Source organism: Mytilus galloprovincialis, chromosome 14 (genome assembly GCF_965363235.1).
Source record: "Mytilus galloprovincialis chromosome 14, xbMytGall1.hap1.1, whole genome shotgun sequence".
NCBI lineage: Eukaryota > Metazoa > Mollusca > Bivalvia > Mytilida > Mytilidae > Mytilus > Mytilus galloprovincialis.
Window position 1 is genome coordinate 8031303 of NC_134851.1, and position 18458 is coordinate 8049760.

At 31.1% G+C, this 18458-nt stretch overlaps 1 long non-coding RNA gene across 1 annotated transcript; it reads left to right on the forward strand.

The window, feature by feature from the left end:
- The first annotated feature begins 1895 nt into the window (after positions 1-1895).
- LOC143059729 (uncharacterized) lies at positions 1896-16140 on the forward strand. Its single transcript, XR_012973580.1, has 3 exons — positions 1896-1971; positions 11060-11156; positions 15136-16140. It is a non-coding gene; the product is annotated as an uncharacterized LOC143059729 (long non-coding RNA).
- Positions 16141-18458: the final 2318 nt, after the last annotated feature.

An 18458-nucleotide genomic window follows, 5' to 3' on the forward strand; every position in this document is an offset into this window, starting at 1 on the left:
TGCCACTGGACATCAACTCTCACGGTATGCTTATTGCATATATGTAACACTGAACGCAGTACAACAAGGAGCGTTGATAATTTGTTATATTTTTTTTACTAAAGCGTTATATGTCGTCTCCATATCGTATTGTATCGTTTATTCAACATTTTTGATCAATCAGTGTTGGGTTTTCTTAAAAATGACCAGGTATGCTGTCACATGATTTCATATTCGTCTATATCATATCTAACAATAATTTAAATCACATATGCATACATGGTCCATTTTCATCGAGTATAGTTAAGATTGATCAGTGAATTAGAATCATTTATTCAATCTATTTTTGTGATGTATTACTTTATTTCAATTATTTATTCATATCATATTGGTGAAATAGAGGAAAGTATAACTTTGTTTAAATGATAATTTTAACATACATTGATATCAACTTTATTTTCAGAATTTTCACAATGAGCTCAGACAAAAGAAGGAAACAGCTTGGCGGGGTAAAACAGATATGTAATGGTGTTCGAAACTAATACATGTTAAAAATACTTTTTCGCTTTCTTGGTCTTTTGGAAAACGTTGATTTGCTTTATTTAGACCCCACCACCAAGATATTTGTTTTGCATGCACACGTATTAAAATGCGTTTTTTCTTCAACGCAATCATAGGTTTGAACGTTGTTTTGAATTTAGACTTGTTTAGACTTGTTTATCAGGTGCAGACCTAGTATGATGGTTTTACATGTAAACAAATGGTTTCGTCATTACAGCCAAGCATCTTAGTCGGTTAGACTATATCATAAATACTATACAATTAAAACCGTTGAAATCATAATTCATATATTACATATAGTTATAGTGTGTACGCACTAGATTATATGTCTACTTATTATGAACCGTTCCAATAGGGAGAGGGTACCAAGTTAAGGATGCTATAAATCAAAAGAATTTCACCCATGACAACAATAATACGCAACGGCTGTTTTATGCTGTATATCATTGTTATATGCAATGGTCAAAGCATTATATGCATTGGTTAAGGCATAATTTGCAATCGTAATTGAATATTCCAGAAAACAAAATGAAACAGTTATTGAATCCATTTAATTAGTTACTTCGATTGAAATCGACGAAATAAGACCTGCTTCTGTCTGCAGATGGGACAGACATTATTTTACCGATTTAGGGGTAATTCATTCCATGGAAATGAGGTAACTAAAAATTGAATGCATTAATAAAAGTTATGTCTAACTTCAGGAATACAACTGCATAATATAGTTTTACTATAATGATTAATACTACTTAAATATTGAATGACATTTATATATACTGTATGTCTCGATTTCATATCATAGTAAACAATCAAAAGTTAAATGCTACTTTTAAAATGTCGTAAGTCAATATCCAGTGCCGTATTTCATAAATATGTAAGACTCAGATCGACGTACACCGGGAACCTATGATCGAGGTCCGTTCTTCAAATGATGTGATTCCATGACTGTACACCAAAACTATTACTGGGACTGCATGTGTTGTTGTGTCTACTGCTTATAATGTTGTGACCACTGCATATAATGTGTTGACCACCGTATGCACCGTTTTAACGACTACATACGATGATGAAGATCAACATAAGACATGCGTGGTGTTCCATAGAAAACTATCAAGTATTATGGGTGCCCGAGAATTGCAAACGCTTCTTTCATTAATCCGTCATTTTACTTTCTTCTAGTATCTATGTTTTTTTTTTAAAATCATGATGTGTATATTATGCATGTTCATTAATAATAATTTAAGATAATGGTAAAATCCATTAGTATGTCAATATCAAACATGGGGTAATGTGATATGCATCCACATTAAAACAATTCTGACTAATTTATATCTTGTGTCAAAGGATCTCATACTTGCTGTTGGGCGTGGAGACAAGGAGAACGTAGAACAGTGTTTAAATGGAGGAGCAAATATAAACTGTCAACACGTTGTGAGTTTTAATTATAATATAAACATTTGACATTTCATATATTTTCATTCATTTTTCATTAAGTAATCAAAACTTCTAGTTTTATATTGTAAATCTTACACGATTGTCTTTTTTAAGATGCGGAAATCATGTTATTGTGAAATTTAAAGTATTATGTCAAAAAATATTTTGTAATTTTGATGATAAGTCTTACGTTTCGGTATTTGTTTGATATTGTTTAAACTTTGTTTGCGTGTCATACTTACAACACTGTTATGTATTAACAAACATGTTCAGATTTGCTTTTTCTTTGGAATCTTCAATAAAGTGCACTCCATATTTGAGATTTGAAATTCACTTTTTGTTCGTAATTCGGTGTTTTACCTTATCCTTCAATTCTTTCGATAAGTGGTGATGATTTGTTTCCAAGCTTCGTTTGTTCTTGTTGGCTTACTGAATGGTTTTAAGATACTTTGTTTCTCTATTTCATATTTTATCTTAATTTATCACTGATAACGGATTTGAACACCAATGGAAATATGCCACATTATTATCATTATCAATTGACAATCTGAAACCAATTATTTTCCGGTATAGTTATTATATCGGCTACAGGTTCGATGTGATACGATAAATGCTACACTATATAATCATGCGTTAATTCATATATCATCTGCGTTCTTCATCATTAAATATTATGTAAACACTGCTTAGTATTTCTTTTGTACAGGATGGTAGTACTGCACTTCACTTCCTATGTTGTTAATTCATTTGAGCTCTTATATTTATGACTTTTACTTTTTCATGCTAGTACACATGGTCTTTAAACCTTCAGTTTATTCGTCAAATATCTGCGAGGAAAATGTAATATCTTCGTTTGAACTATGAAGTTAAGTATGTTTAATTTTCTTTTCGTGAGAATAGAGGCAATTAATTCCTATTCGAACCAGTACGGTTTTTCAATATTGTCAAATTTTGTATAAGTTTGTGATTATACATTTTGTACTAGCAAAAAATTAAAATCATAAATATAAGAGCTCAAATGAATTATCAACATAGGAATTGGTCTTAGATATCTATGAAAGCATATTTTATGAATCAACTAAAAACTATCAGTCGATGTTGTGATTTTTTTAATTTTTGCATACACATTTTCAGCTATTTAACCCGAAATGAAAGGTTATTTATTTAAAGTAATCGTATGCAATTCCTGTAACAGATAAATAAGGCAACAGTAGTATACCGCTGTTCAAACTCATAAATCCATGGACAAAAAACAAAATCGGGGTAACAAACTAAAACTGAGGGAAACGCATTAAATATAAGAGAAGAACAACGACACAACACTACAATGTAACACACACAGAAACGGACCAAGCATCAGACAAAATCCCACGAGAATAACAAATATAACATCAAAACCAAATACATGAATTTGGATAGACAAGTACCGTGACACGTCTTATACCTACCTAAGATAAGTTTTTCTTAGGTAGGTATTATTCTGGGGAAACAGGACGGATTGTCTGTGTTTACTTTACGTTGCCAACCTCGAAATTAAAGCATGAGTATACACTGACAGTAATCGTAACATGCATCATCAACTCATACCCAAAGTAATGTCTGCATGTAATGTTATTGACAATTGATTAACGATCTTTGAATGTCTATCACAAATTGTCACCTTATTATTACTATAAAGTGAACAAATGATAGCAATTACTAATCGATATATTGATTTGATTATTATATCGGCTACAGGATCGACATGCTACGATAAATGCCAAACTATTTAGTCATGCGTTAGTTTATATATCACCTGCGTTAATTATCCAAAAAAACACACCTTCGAATAGAAGTTAATTGCGTCTATTTTCACGACAAAATTATTTAAACGTTCTTAACGTAGTTTAACAACACAGTTCTAAGAAAGAAATACAACTTTCTTTGATATATTTGATGAATAAACTGTAGTTTTAAAATTAATGTGTCCTAGCACAAAAGTAAAATCACAAAGATAACCAACTGCAAGTAATTAGCTACACAGGGGTTGTTCCTAGATATCTATAATTGCATATTTTATGAATTTACTAAACATTATCCGTCAATGTTTAGATTTGTTTTATGTTTGGCATAAACATTTTTAGCAATTTAACCCAAAATAAAAGGCTAGGTAATTTAGCAAATTACAAATTACCCATAACGGTCCAACAAATCGTGATAGCGTCTAGAACATTTTTTAAAAGAAAGACACTAACTTTACGTTTGTGTATGCCAACCTCAAACTTTTACCATGAGTATACACTTACAGTAATCGTAACATAAAGTAACAACTCATACCCAAATAATGTTCTATCTGTGGTGTAATATCAAAGTACACCTATCTAGTCGGAAATTTATAAAAAAAAATAAGGATGCAGTTATGTCTGGTACAATACAGGGTACACTATTTTGCCCCATATCCGTCCCCTGTCTTGTCACCAATAAATTCAATACATCATATAAGGTAATTTACTAAAATTCAAGCAGATAATAGATCCCTTTGTTTACGATTTTTGACTCAAATAATACAATTCTGAATATGAGGTAGAATCAGTGTCTTCCTTAAAAAAATGAATACATAGAACATGATTTTCATAAGCTATCACTATTTTTGGCGTATATTGTTACTTTTAGGTAAATGCTTTTCTGATATATAATATGTATCAATTTCAAATCTCTCACAACATTTACAAAAATTAACAATGCAAAATGGCACGTAACCGTCAAAGTGGTATATATTTCCAAATTGATACGATATTCTCGTGCTTGCATTTCCTATCATGATTTTCTTGATAGAGTGTTGTTGCTTACAAGGAAGCTATTAAATCAAGATTTCCAAATGGTGAAGTTGAAATCATCTCTACGTAAATTTTACGGACGCCATCACGAGTTGGTTGTCCGTTATGGAATGACCGTTTCACAAATGATATCAGATATGTTCCTTACGTCGTAACTACAATATCCTTCCCTTTCATAAATGTGACCTACCGATTTCTACTATTTACCGGATTTGTTATTTCATAAGCAACACGACGGGTACCACATGTGGATCTGCTTACCCTTCCGGAGCATCTGAAATCACCCCTAGTTTTTGGTGGGGTTCGTGTTGTTTATTCTTTAGTTTTCTATGTTGTATCATTTGTACTATTGTTTGTCTGTTTGTCCTTTTCATTTTTAGCCATGGCGTTTTCAGTTTATTTTCGATTTATGAGTTTGTCTGTTCCTCTGGTATCTTTCGTCCCTCTTGCATACGATTTGAAATCGTCCGTTTATAAGTTTTCAGAACGTTAAATGGTCCAGAATGTAGAACGGATGTAGTTTTATTAATAAGTTCACTGTTAAACAATAAATTGAATAAAAAATACTTCTTTGTTTCCCCATCTTTGTTATATATTGTTAATTTATATCTTGGTTTTATTAGAGTTTCTAGCTGTTGCCTAAATTGTTACAATCGATTAATGGTAATTGAACATCTAAAAACAGAATTTCGCCGTATTATGATTAGCTAGAAAAAAAAAAAAAAAAAAAAAAATAAACCAACATAATAGTTATTTCATAATTTTGTCGTCGTCCGTGTCAAATTGCAACAATGAATGCGACACTACATTATCTCAAGTTAGTTGATGATATCAGCTGCGTCCTTGATTATTAACAATTATGTTAGGATTGATATCAGTCTTTTTATACAGAATGGTAGTACTGCACGTCACGATGCTACGTTGAACGAACACATTGAAATCTCAAGGCTGCTAATAGGCGGGGTTATTAATCTAAATTAACATATATATGTACAATCCAAAACATTTCAGAATTATTGATATGGTTTACCTGTAGAAGTATGAATTCGGTTTTGTCTTGAAATTGTTAAAATTGTAAATACACATCAGAGTAGCAACACTGATGTGTATTTACCTAAATGTCTAGATTATATGCTCCTGTTGAATTATCACTAAACTAATCCCCATATTTGGACATTTTATTTGGCATTTTGGTATGTCTATACGACCTGTTCTTTTTTTTTTTTTTTTTGGTAAGTGGTGAAGATTTGTTTCATATCTTTATTTTATATTGTTGATTTACTTTTTGGTTTTCAGATACTCTGTTTCTGTTTCTTGCCTTAATTTTTCTTTATCGATTTACGAGATTTGAGCTTCTCTCACAAATTATTAACTTATTTCTATAAGCATGTGAACATTTGATAGCAATTATTTTCCCGTATATTTATTTGATTAATTTGTAGTCATACGTTAGGTCATATACCAGCTTCAACTTTTAGCATTCAATGTAATGTTAACACTGCTTAATATTTCTTTGTAAGGATGGTATTACGGCACTTCACTTTGCTGCATTGAACGAGAATGCTGAAATCGGAAGGTTGCTAATCAACCGTGGTATTTTGAAATATAAATTTACCTAACAATTTAAGTGGATGATTTTTCACATTGATTTCACCAATCATATGTCAATGTTTGATAAGACATGACCAATACTTATTTGACTGCTCTTAAGGAGCATTTAGGAAATTATTGACTCTTCTGTAATGCTGGACGTAAAAATGTACAATCACAATCTAATACAAAATGTTACAATCCTGTAAAACCATATACGTTCGAATATGAATTATTTGCGTCTATTCTTTTTTTTTTTTTTTTTTTTGATAAAATAAATCTTTTATTGCGCATTCCTCTGCTGTTTACAACTTACTCGACTTACAGCATTCAGTCGGGTATCCCTGTAAATTAGTTACTATTTAACCAGGGAAAATTATACAGTAAAGTTATTATCTATTAAATATTATTAGTTATACAATAATAATTTATAAATACATTGACTTTGACAATTTGGTTTGTTTACAGTTTCCTCATATTACGTAATTACGGAATTTGTACTATCTATTGTCCGATATTGTTTATAAGTTAATCGTTGACCTTAACCTTGGTCAAAACAAGTTCAAGTGAAAGTTGAGATGATCGGATGATTAAAGAATGCCACGTGTATTGATAATGAGCAGAAGGTTCTCATCTAATGTAAGTGTATCTAAAGGTGAGTTTTGGAAATATTTCAATCGTTTTATTTATGATAATTTTATAGAAAGCATTGAAATCGACAATCACAACTTGACAAATTTGTATACATGATCTCTATCCTTGACATAAAACAAAAAAAAAATTGGTCACTTAATTTTCGCCAGAATCGTTTCTATTTTTAGTAACAGCCTCATTTGCATAATTATGTAAATTCATTATAAAACCAAGGGAAAATCCATCTTTTAATGCCTTTTAAGAATTACCCAGGAGCATATTAAATGGGGTAGTTGATTTTTTTGGAGTAATGTCAGCTGGAACCCATTCATTTTAGTATGGTATATTCAATACAAATGAAAATTTAAACAATTTGGCACATTGCCAGGAGCACTGGCGCAAAGGCTGGATTTTTCATACATGAATTTTCATGGTTTTTACTGCTTCTAACTTGCAAGACCCATTCCGGAGATGTTTGCAACTTACATCTGTTTTAATTATGGTGTATTTTTTTATATTTAAACAAAATATTAAGCTTGGCAAATGACTTTTACATGTTAATTTATGCCTTGGAAGAATGGTGATTTTAGTCCAGAATTGGCACATTTTGATTTTGATTTTAATTAAATTCTAAACACAATTGGTACTAATATGGCTCATAAAATTATTTAAAAAAGTAAAATCAATTTGTCTTGAAAATAAAATAAGACGTTTTTGTACTGCAAGTGCAAAAATCAATACATTTTCTGAAACCAGGGAGTCCATCTTGTATGCTCTTCCATTGACTTATCTCCCTTGGGTAACATGTCAGCTCTTAGGTGATCGGGTGATGGTTTGGCATACAAATGTTTACAGTGAAGTTTGTGACTTTAATAATCCAGGAGGAGCATGTTGGCTATCCCAGTATTATACATTTGCATATAACAAACTATTTAAGATATCTGAATGCACTAAAGACCAAAATAGCATTTCCAAAAAGAATAATTACTGGCAAGAATCTGACAATAATTTAGTGAATAAAACATGATTGGAAAAACAACTGAAAAGGTGTTCTTACATTTCAACTAGCAAAGCAAAAATATTCAAAATCATTCTTAGTAAAATAAAGTGAGCAAGTGGAACTACCTTAAAGACATTGCATATGCTTGCACCAAAATTGAGATTGAGAGTGTTAAAACTGTCTGGCGCATTATAAATAAACAAGACACTCTCTCTTCCATTGAATTGAAACCAGCATCGGTAACTAGCATTGGTAACGAAGTATATTCGTACAGATATAGACTACCATTCATCTCAGAAGTCTGAAAAATACTGCAAACAATGGTGTAGAATTTCCAACAAGACACCTTGTTTTTATAAGACGAGGAGTGGTTTATTTTTCTATGGCTGTTATGTCGTCTCGCCTTAGACATGTTAGAATATGCTTGAAGTACAGGGACTTTTATGGAATTCATTGAAATTAAAGTTAAGTAAGATGTCATCCTGTCCAACTGTCTTCCAGCAAAGCCAAAGCTAACCAAGGATCTTCACCCTTTCATTACAGCCTGTATACGATACGGGATGAGTTATTCCACTAGGAACAGGTACAACTCTAACAATAAATTTTTAGTTGTTCCTTATACATGTGAAAGACAATCTGAAATTAGGGGACCAACATTTGATACATTAGCCAGATTAAAAAAAGTGGGAAGGGTTGAAAGGGCATGTGAAAATGCATTTACACCTGACCTGTTTCTAAGACATCTTATTTATTTCCTATGGCAAAGTGCAAACTAATAATTTACTGTAAATTCAGAAATTATCGCGATGTTTTTATTATTGCATAAAATGCGAAAGCGTTATAATTGCAAAAATTAAAACTCACATTTTGATTTTTTTTTTATATGAATCAAACAGGATGTTTCTGAATTTCGCAAAAGTTATAATCGCATTTCAGTCTTAAATTATAAAATCCCAATAATAAATCCACGCAACATTTTTTTTTTAAATTTACAGTATATATAAACATGTACATGCACATTCAAGGTAGGCAAAAAAGCGGTCTAATACTAGTATTGACCATGCTAGTGGTAAATACCGGGAAATACTGGTAAATACCGGGAAATACTGGTCGATTGAAATTGTGAGTGGTCATAACTATAAAAAAAAAGTAAAAACACAAAAATACTGAACTCCGAGGAAAATTCAAAAAGGAAAGTCCAAAATCAAAAGGCAAAATTATCAGTCCAAACACATCAAACGAATGTATAACAACTGTCATATTCCTGACTTGGTACAGGTATTTCCTAATGTAGACAATGGTGGATTGAACCTGGTGTTATAGCTAGCTAAACCTCGTACTTGTATGACAGTCGCATCAAATTCCATTACATTGTCAACGATGCATGAACAAAACAAACACACTCTCTACCTGGTCAATTATAATTATAATTACAATTATTAGTAAAATATAGAAAGTGTTCAAAGCATTTTTAATGCTTTCATTTCTTTTTCTTTTGTAAAATCAATCAAGGATCTACATTGATTAATGAGTATATAATATTATAGTAAAAAATAAAAACTTTTTGTGACTGCTTCAAATTTTCCATTTCCAGCTTGAAGAAGGTTTTTGACTCACAGTTAAATTGACAGGGCATAATTTATCTATTAAGAGAGTGTTCAAATATCACGTTTATCACTTTTCCACCCATGTTCTTTCAACATGTATTGGGGGCAGTTGTTTCAGTAATTGAATGTAAATGTTCACACCTAGCAATGCAAGGTGATAGGTAAAAAGACACACGTAACTTCATTTACCCGGAGTTTTATTTATCTTTTATTTAAATTACCTGTAAATTCATACATTTATAAAAAAATGAATTTATAAATTTTGGAATAATATGAACATTTTTGTATATCATAAATACATATACATGATATATGCAATATCCTAATTCATAATAACTAAATTTTGAATTAGTAGAAAAAGTGTTATAAATGAATAAAACACATCAAATTCATTAATTTTATAAGCATGATAAGCTGAAACATGAATAAAAAATAAAGTTTTAGGATATTTGACTTTATATCATGTGTTTAATTCAATTAATAGTAAAATCAACCATGAAAATTTCAATCTAGCAGTATTTGCCAGTATTGACCACTTTGGGAGTATTGTCCAGGGCTGTAAATACCGGTAAATACCACTGGTAAATACAGGAGGTGGTATTCACCGCCCAACCTTGTGCACATTGTTCTGTCTTTGGACCATTTGATTATAAAAAAGCAGGGGGGGGGGGGGGGTTAGAATGGTCAAAATGTTTATGCCCTTGTCAGCTAAGGACAGAATGGAAATTGTCAAGCTATAAACCAGGGTACAATATATATATTTATTGTTTGCTTAAAAAATAAACAATTTATAGACCATGAGCATGATAATAATCAAAATTTATTTCAACATGTTCAACATTTAGCAGGACAATATGTTTTTATTCCCTTCCCATTAGTTATATTTTAAGTTTGTTTTAATGGAAGTTGTACATGTTCAGCTCTGTGTCTACAAAAAAAGAGTTTAATCTCGGGGAAAAGCCTTATTCAAATACATGTTTTACATGTTGTTACCAATTATGTAAATCTATTGTATCTGATTTTATGCCCTTTATGGGCCCTGTAATTTGGGAAATACAAATATTATATATATATATATATATATATATATATATATATATATATATATATATATATATATATATATATATATATATATATATTCATACAACATATGTACATGAAACACTTGACAACTTTATCCAGAGAATAATCTCGTGTAATGATCTAATATAGGCCATGTAGACTAAAAAATCAAAAGCATTGCAAACTTTTGTCAAGTTCTATTTTAGGACCCTACATATATATGTATGTAGATAATTTATAGTGCCATTTTTAAAAGAAAAAGAATTACATGCACTGTGATGCTACACTACCCTACATTTCCTGTCTGATATATCTTATTTCATGTAATATATAATTGAAGAATTATTTTATAGTTTAAAACTTTTAATTTGTAGGCCTACAATAGATGCAAGCAATGCTCAATTAAGATGATTTTTTGTGAAAGTGAAAATAGCCAGGTCAAACTAAATACATGTATTAAAGAAGATAGTGGTAAGATATTATTAATTTAATATATATTAATTTAACTGTTTGTAAAATATGGTTACCATACTATGTATATGTAATCACCTATATAATAATTATACATGTTATACATCAGTTGTATTGCTGGTGGACGTTTCGTCCCCGAGGGTATCACCAGCCCAGTAGTCAGCACTTCGGTGTTGACATGAATATCAATTATATGGTCATTTTTATAAATTTCCTGTTTACAAACTTTGAATTTTTCGAAAAAACTAAGGATTTTCCTATCCCAGGCATAGATTACCTTAGCCGTATTTGGCACAACTTTTTGGAATTTTGGATCCTCAATGCTCTTCAACTTTGTATTTGTTTGGTTTATAACTATTTCGATATGAGCGTCACTGATGAGTCTTATGTAGACGAAACGAGCGTCTGGCGTACTAAATTATAATCCTGGTACCATTGATAACTATTTACACCACTGGGTCGATGCCTCTGCTGGTGGACGTATCGTCCCAGTGGGTATCACCAGACCAGTAGTCAGCACTTCGGTGTTGACATGAACATGAATTATGTGGTCATTTTTATAAATTTCCTCTTTACAAAACTTAGCAACTTTTGAAAAACTAAGGATTTTCTTATCCCAGTCAAAGATTACCTTAGCCGTATTTAGCACAACCTTTTGGAATTTTGGATCCTCAATGCTCTTCAACTTTGTATTTGTTTGGTTTATAACTATTTTGATATGAGCGTCACTGATGAGTCTTATGTAGACGAAACGCGCGTCTGGCGTACTAAATAATAATACTGGTACCTTTGATAACTATTTACACCACTGGGTCGATGCCTCTGTTGGTGGACGTTTCGTCATCGAGGGTATCACCACCCTAGAAGTCAGCACTTCAGTGTTGACATGAATATGAATTATGTGGTCATTTTTATAAATTTCCTGTTTACAAAACTTAGCAACTTTTGAAAAACTAAGGATTTTCTTATCCCAGGCATAGATTACCTTAGCCGTATTTGGCACAACTTTTTGGAATTTTGGATCCTCAATGCTCTTCAACTTTGTATTTGTTTGGTTTATAACTATTTTGATATGAGTGTCACTGATGAGTCTTATGTAGACGAAACGCGTGTCTGGCGTACTAAATTATAATCCTGGTACCATTGATAACTATTTACACCACTGGGTCGATGCCTCTGCTGGTGGACGTATCGTGCCCGTGGGTATCACCAGACCAGTAGTCAGCACTTCGGTGTTGACATGAATATCAATTATGTGGTCATTTTTATAAATTTCCTGTTTACAAAACTTCGCAACTTTTGAAAAACTAAGGATTTTCTTATCCCAGGCATGGATTACCTTAGCCGTATTTGGCACAACTTTTTGGAATTTTGGATCCTCAATGCTCTTCAACTTTGTATTTGTTTGGTTTATAACTATTTTAATATGAGTGTCACTGATGAGTCTTATGTAGATGAAACGCGTGTCTGGCGTACTAAATTATAATCCTGGTACCATTGATAACTATTTACACCACTGGGTCGATGCCTCTGCTGGTGGATGTATCGTTCAAGTGGGTATCACCAGACCAGTAGTCAGCACTTCGGTGTTGACATGAATATCAATTATGTGGTCATTTTTATAAATTTCCTGTTTACAAAACTTTGAATTTTTCGAAAAACTAAGGATTTTCCTATCCAAGGCATAGATTACCTTAGCCGTATTTGGCACAACTTTTTGGAATTTTAGATCCTCAATGCTCTTCAACTTTGTATTTGTTTGGTTTATAGCTATTTAGATAAGGGTGTCACTGATGAGTCTTTTGTAGACGAAACGCGCGTCTGGCGTGCTAAATAATAATACTGGTACCATTGATAACTATTTACACCACTGGGTCGATGCCTCTGTTGGTGGACGTTTCGTCCTCGAGGGTATCACCAGCCAAGAAGTCAGCACTTCGGTGTTGACATGAATATCAATTATGTGGTCATTTTTATAAATTTCCTCTTTACAAAACTTAGCAACTTTTGAAAAACTAAGGATTTTCTTATCCCAGGCATATATTACCTTAGCCGTATTTGGCACAACTTTTTGGAATTTTGGATCCTCAATGCTCTTCAACTTTGTATTTGTTTGGTTTATAACTATTTTGATATGAGCGTCACTGATGAGTCTTATGTAGACGAAACGCGTGTCTGGCGTACTAAATTATAATCCTGGTACCTTTGATAACTATTATTTAACATGTCTTTGTTAACTTTGTTTTCCCATTGAAAAATCACTTTACTAATTCAATTTGTAGTACTAATAGTACTATTTTGGGCTGCTCCTATAGTTTCCATTCAATAACTAACAATGACAAATGAACTGTTCATACATTGTACATTTCATTTCAAATATAAAAAAGGGAAGATGTTTATGCCCCATTTAGTGGCGTTATGTTTTCTTGTATGTGCGTCCGTCTGTCTGTTCTTCCCTGTTCAGTTTTAAGTTTTTGGTCGAGGTAGTTTACTAAAATAAGTTGAAGTCCAATCAACCTGAAACTTAGTAAACATGTCCCCTATGATATGATCTTTCTAATTTTATTGCCAAATTAGAAATATTATCCTATTTTCACGGTCCACAGAACAGAGAAAATGATAGTGTGGATGGGGCATCTGTGTACTTGGGACAAATTCTTGTTATTGATACTTTTAAAGATATTTTAACTATTAGATTAATTGAGTGGTAGTTGGTTGGTAATGTCCAATGGTAAATAGTTCATGCATGTTTGCACAAATAGATTAGGAGAAGAACAAATTAAAATAAATACATTATGTGGGTTCTTTAATATGCTAAATTGAATCATCTATTTAAATTTTAAGATGTTGCAATTGAACCCCATTTTCAATTGTTTCACGTTGATTTCAAAATGAGTTTTATTTCACGTTGATTTCAAAATGGTTAAACAAAATATTGTTTTCTCTACAAGAATAGAGTTCTTTCATAAACAAAATGTCAGTGTTTGGTTTTCAAATTTATCCACATTTTAAGGTCCAAAGGATCCAAATTTAAACTTCGTTTAATTTTAACAATAATTGAACTCTATTATATTTAGGGTTTTTTGATATACAGAAATAATAAAATTTCCTAAATATATTTTTGTAAAAATGTACTTTAACTTAGATTAGTGATTTTGGTCCTAATTTTCAAGTTGGTTCAAACAGGTCAGGGTCCACAATTTAACCATGTTAACTGTTTTTTATTGTAACAATACTTTTATATATGCTGAATCTAACCTGTATTTACCATGCTGAGTGTACAGCGCCTTAGAGTAATTTTTATTTTTTTATATAGGGCGCTCTATAAATGGTATTATCATGATTATTATTTATTATTGTATTTAGTTTTTGGACAACGTTATGAAATAAGTTTACATTGAAGTTCAAAGGGTCCAAAATTTAACTTAATTTGAAATCTTTATTTGATTATATGCTGAATCTATTAAACTGTATCTTTATACATGTACCATATTTATTTTGTGTTAGAAACCTATTCTTTTTCAAATGTTTAATCCCATTACAAATTCAGAGCTGTATCATGTTTGAATGCTTTGTTCAAACTTGCATTTATTTCTTCATCTTCCACAAAATTTGTCCTTTACTGAGATAACTGGTGTTATCTTTTTAAATGAAATTTTAATGAAAAGATTAGCAGAAGATGTGGATGATTATTTGATGTCAAATATTTTCAAGATGGCCACAAAGGATGGCAAAAAAATATCAGTGGTAAACATGTAAATGATAATTAGAAATTTGAAAAATGTGTTATGATTGCCAATGAAAACAAATGACATACAAGTAAAGCTATAGGTCTTCATATGCCATATGGCCTTCAACAATGCGCAAGACCCATAATTCATATCTCTTCAGCCAAAAAAAAATGCCAAAAATAAGCAAATGAAAAAATATGAAAACTATTAACAGCCTGATTTATATATGTATGTTTCGTGGTTTTCAGAGCTAGACTCACAGCTAACTGAACTTTTACAGCAGTCAACACCAGAATAGGAGACTGATAATGCTTCTGATAGAAAACATTTCAACCAACCCAACAAGCAACAGAAACTTTGCATCTTTAAAACACCACTTAAATTTTCCACGGGATGGTGTCTAAAAAAATAGCAGTTCACCATTTATGAAAATTTTAATGTTATGGATTTTCTTTTACAAGAAAGTTAATGTACACTTGTTTTTTTTTTATAGTAAAACCTTGCTGTTCAAGTATAAAAAACACATTTAACTTTATCATATTTACTGAAATTTGAAGATTCATATGACTTATTTTAATTTTGTTATTTCTCAAGATATGATGTAGAGCCTCATAGGTACAGTAATCTTAACAGCTATCCAATTTCATTAAAAATTCTTTATAAATTTTGCACTAGTATATATTTACTAAGTAATTTGTTTTTCTTCTAGTTATGGGATTTTTTTAGATGAATTTATGATTTTCGTGTTTGTATTGACCACATTGCAGTAGATGCATTTATGATTTTTATGTGTGTATTGATCACATTGCAGCAACATAGATATATAGGTATCTGGCAAATGTTACCTTGTTAGCATACTAGGCTGAAAGGGCCATAAAAAGTCCATCTCTTATTGTCTGTTAAAATCATCTCTACATTGTAACTGTTTACAGTTTTCTCTTTTAAACCTTTATTTTGATAGCTTTAGAAGAAGTATTATACATTGTAAAAACTATCAAAATGTCAAGATCTAACTACCCAAACACTGGACTTAACATCTATGAGCTATTGTCCCTGAAGTGTGTAAATATACAAATAATCATAGTTTGCTGCTTATATCTGACAGCTATATCAATACAATATAAGAATAAATTGCAATAGTGGTCAGAAAAACTATTTTTTACAGTCTGAACTTATTCTGAATTGTTTAACTTCTTTTTTTAAACTTAAGAAAATTTTGAAATGTGTGTATTTTGTCGTTTCCAGGTGCACAATTTGTCAATACAAGCTATTTTGGGTCCAGGGAGCCTCTAGATTTGTAATGAATAATTTGTATTTATGTATGATTATTTTCTTAATGTATAAAATGAAACATTAATTATTCTTTTCCATTTGTTGTTATACTTATCTATTAGTCCAGATCTTATCATATATCAGATGTTAAATATTAGACGGCAAAATTGAGAAAATTTGAATATGCAGGCTACCCCATTTTGTTGTGGCTTATACTAGACACCAACATTATTTGCCGAGCTTAATATGTTTTTGATTGAGTATATAAAGTTATACTTTGCAAGTAGATATGTTGTTTTACAATAATAAACGGGTCTTGGAGTATTTTACCTCTAAAAGATAAGCAAAATCAGCCATTTTGGATTTGAAGCTAAATAGGACATATTGAAACGGTTAGATTATACATACACTTCATAGACAGCATTGTTATTTCTATACATTCTTACACTTAAAGTGATGTATTACTAGGAACAACTATCAAAAAATTATAAATGTTGCCATGTTTTTTCATTTAAACCATCGAAACATGCCAAAAAAGGCTTATTTTTTTATGTTTTCGAGCAATTTCAGCTGTTATAAGATGGCGCCCCAAAAAAATCAAGATCGGTTCAAAATTTCCAAAAAACAATTTGTGTGGTTAATTACATTAATAAAGTGCACCAATGTGCCAAATATGAACTATTTTGGCAAAAGTGGCATTCGGACGGTTTTGCATGTTTTTCTGGCAGATTGGCTCTTCAGGAGGCTCGCGAGTATAAATCTTTTAAATACAGGATTTCGCTATAGTTTTCTACAAATGAACCTTATCTTGTCCTTAATAGAAACATGAAATGAAAAAAAAAATGGTATCACCGTTCATTCAAGCTCACAATTTGCTTCCGAAAGATGCATACATTTTCGTTAAGGTCAATTTTTTTCTGTTGAACTAATAGGAAAAATAGAGGTTACATCGAAATAAAAAAGAAATACATTAATTTATTTAAATCGCTTGAATTGTACAATAGTTCAGTTCAGTACAGCTTATTTGAAAGAAATAATAAAAAATATAGGTCACTGACAAATTAAAAAAGATATTTCAATTATAATGCCACAAAAATGGCAATGTTTTAACCAAAGGGAGATAATTTAGAGATTTTTCAAGGTGCATTTTAAAAAAAACATCTGGAGCTAAAACGAATTGATTTTCATGGTTAATTTTTGTACCATATGATAAAGCAAAAACGAATTTTCGGCAAATTAGCCCAAACGAAAAGGATAGTTATTTTAAGTAATTGTATGCAACTCCTGCCACAATTTTTCGTTATTTGTAACACGAATTACACACAACGGTCCAACAAGTCGTGACGGCGTCCAAAACATTTTTTAAAGGAAATATTTCAGCTTTTCGTTTGTTTATGCAAACCTCGAAACTATACTATGTGTATATTCTGGCAGTAATCGTGACATAAAATATCAACTCATATCCAAATTTTGGTCTTTTGGTTACTTATGAATTCAATACCTCATATTAAGTAATTTATCAACATTCAAGCAGATAATTTAATCCTTTTCCTACGATTTTGGACTTGAATAATTCCAAAGTTGAATATGAGGTAGAATCAGTGACTGTCTCTAAAAAAATTATTATCTTGAACATGATTATCATAAGCTATCACTCTTCTTGGTGTACATTTTTTTCTTGTAAATTAATGCTTTTCTGATGTATTTCATCTGGTTTGATATTGTTGAAATTGTATATACACTTCATGCTGGCAAGACTGACTTAGATTTACTAATATGTCTAGATTATATACTCCTGTTGATTCCTCATTAAATTAATCTCCATATTTAGAATTTAACATTCACTTTTTTATCGCCATTTCGGTGTATAAGAATACCCTTTACTTTTTTCTTTTGGTGAGTGGTGATGATTTGTTTCCTATCTTAATTTTCTATTGTTGATTTACATTTTGGTTTTGAGATACTCTGTTTCTGTTTCTTGCCTTATTTTTCTTAATCGATTAACGAGATTTGAACATCTATCACAAATGTTCACCTTACTATTATCAGCAAGTGAAAATTTGACAACAATTATTATTATTTTTATTTGATAATTATTTCTGCAACAGGGTCGACAAGCTACGACAAATGCGACAGTATATAGTTATGCGTTAGTGTATATAACAGCTGCAATCTTTAGCATATCATGTTATGTTAACACCGCTTAGTATTTCTTTGTACAGAATGGTAGTACTGCACTTCACAAGGCTGCATGGAACGGGCAAACTGAAATCGTTAGATTGCTAATCGACCGTGGTAT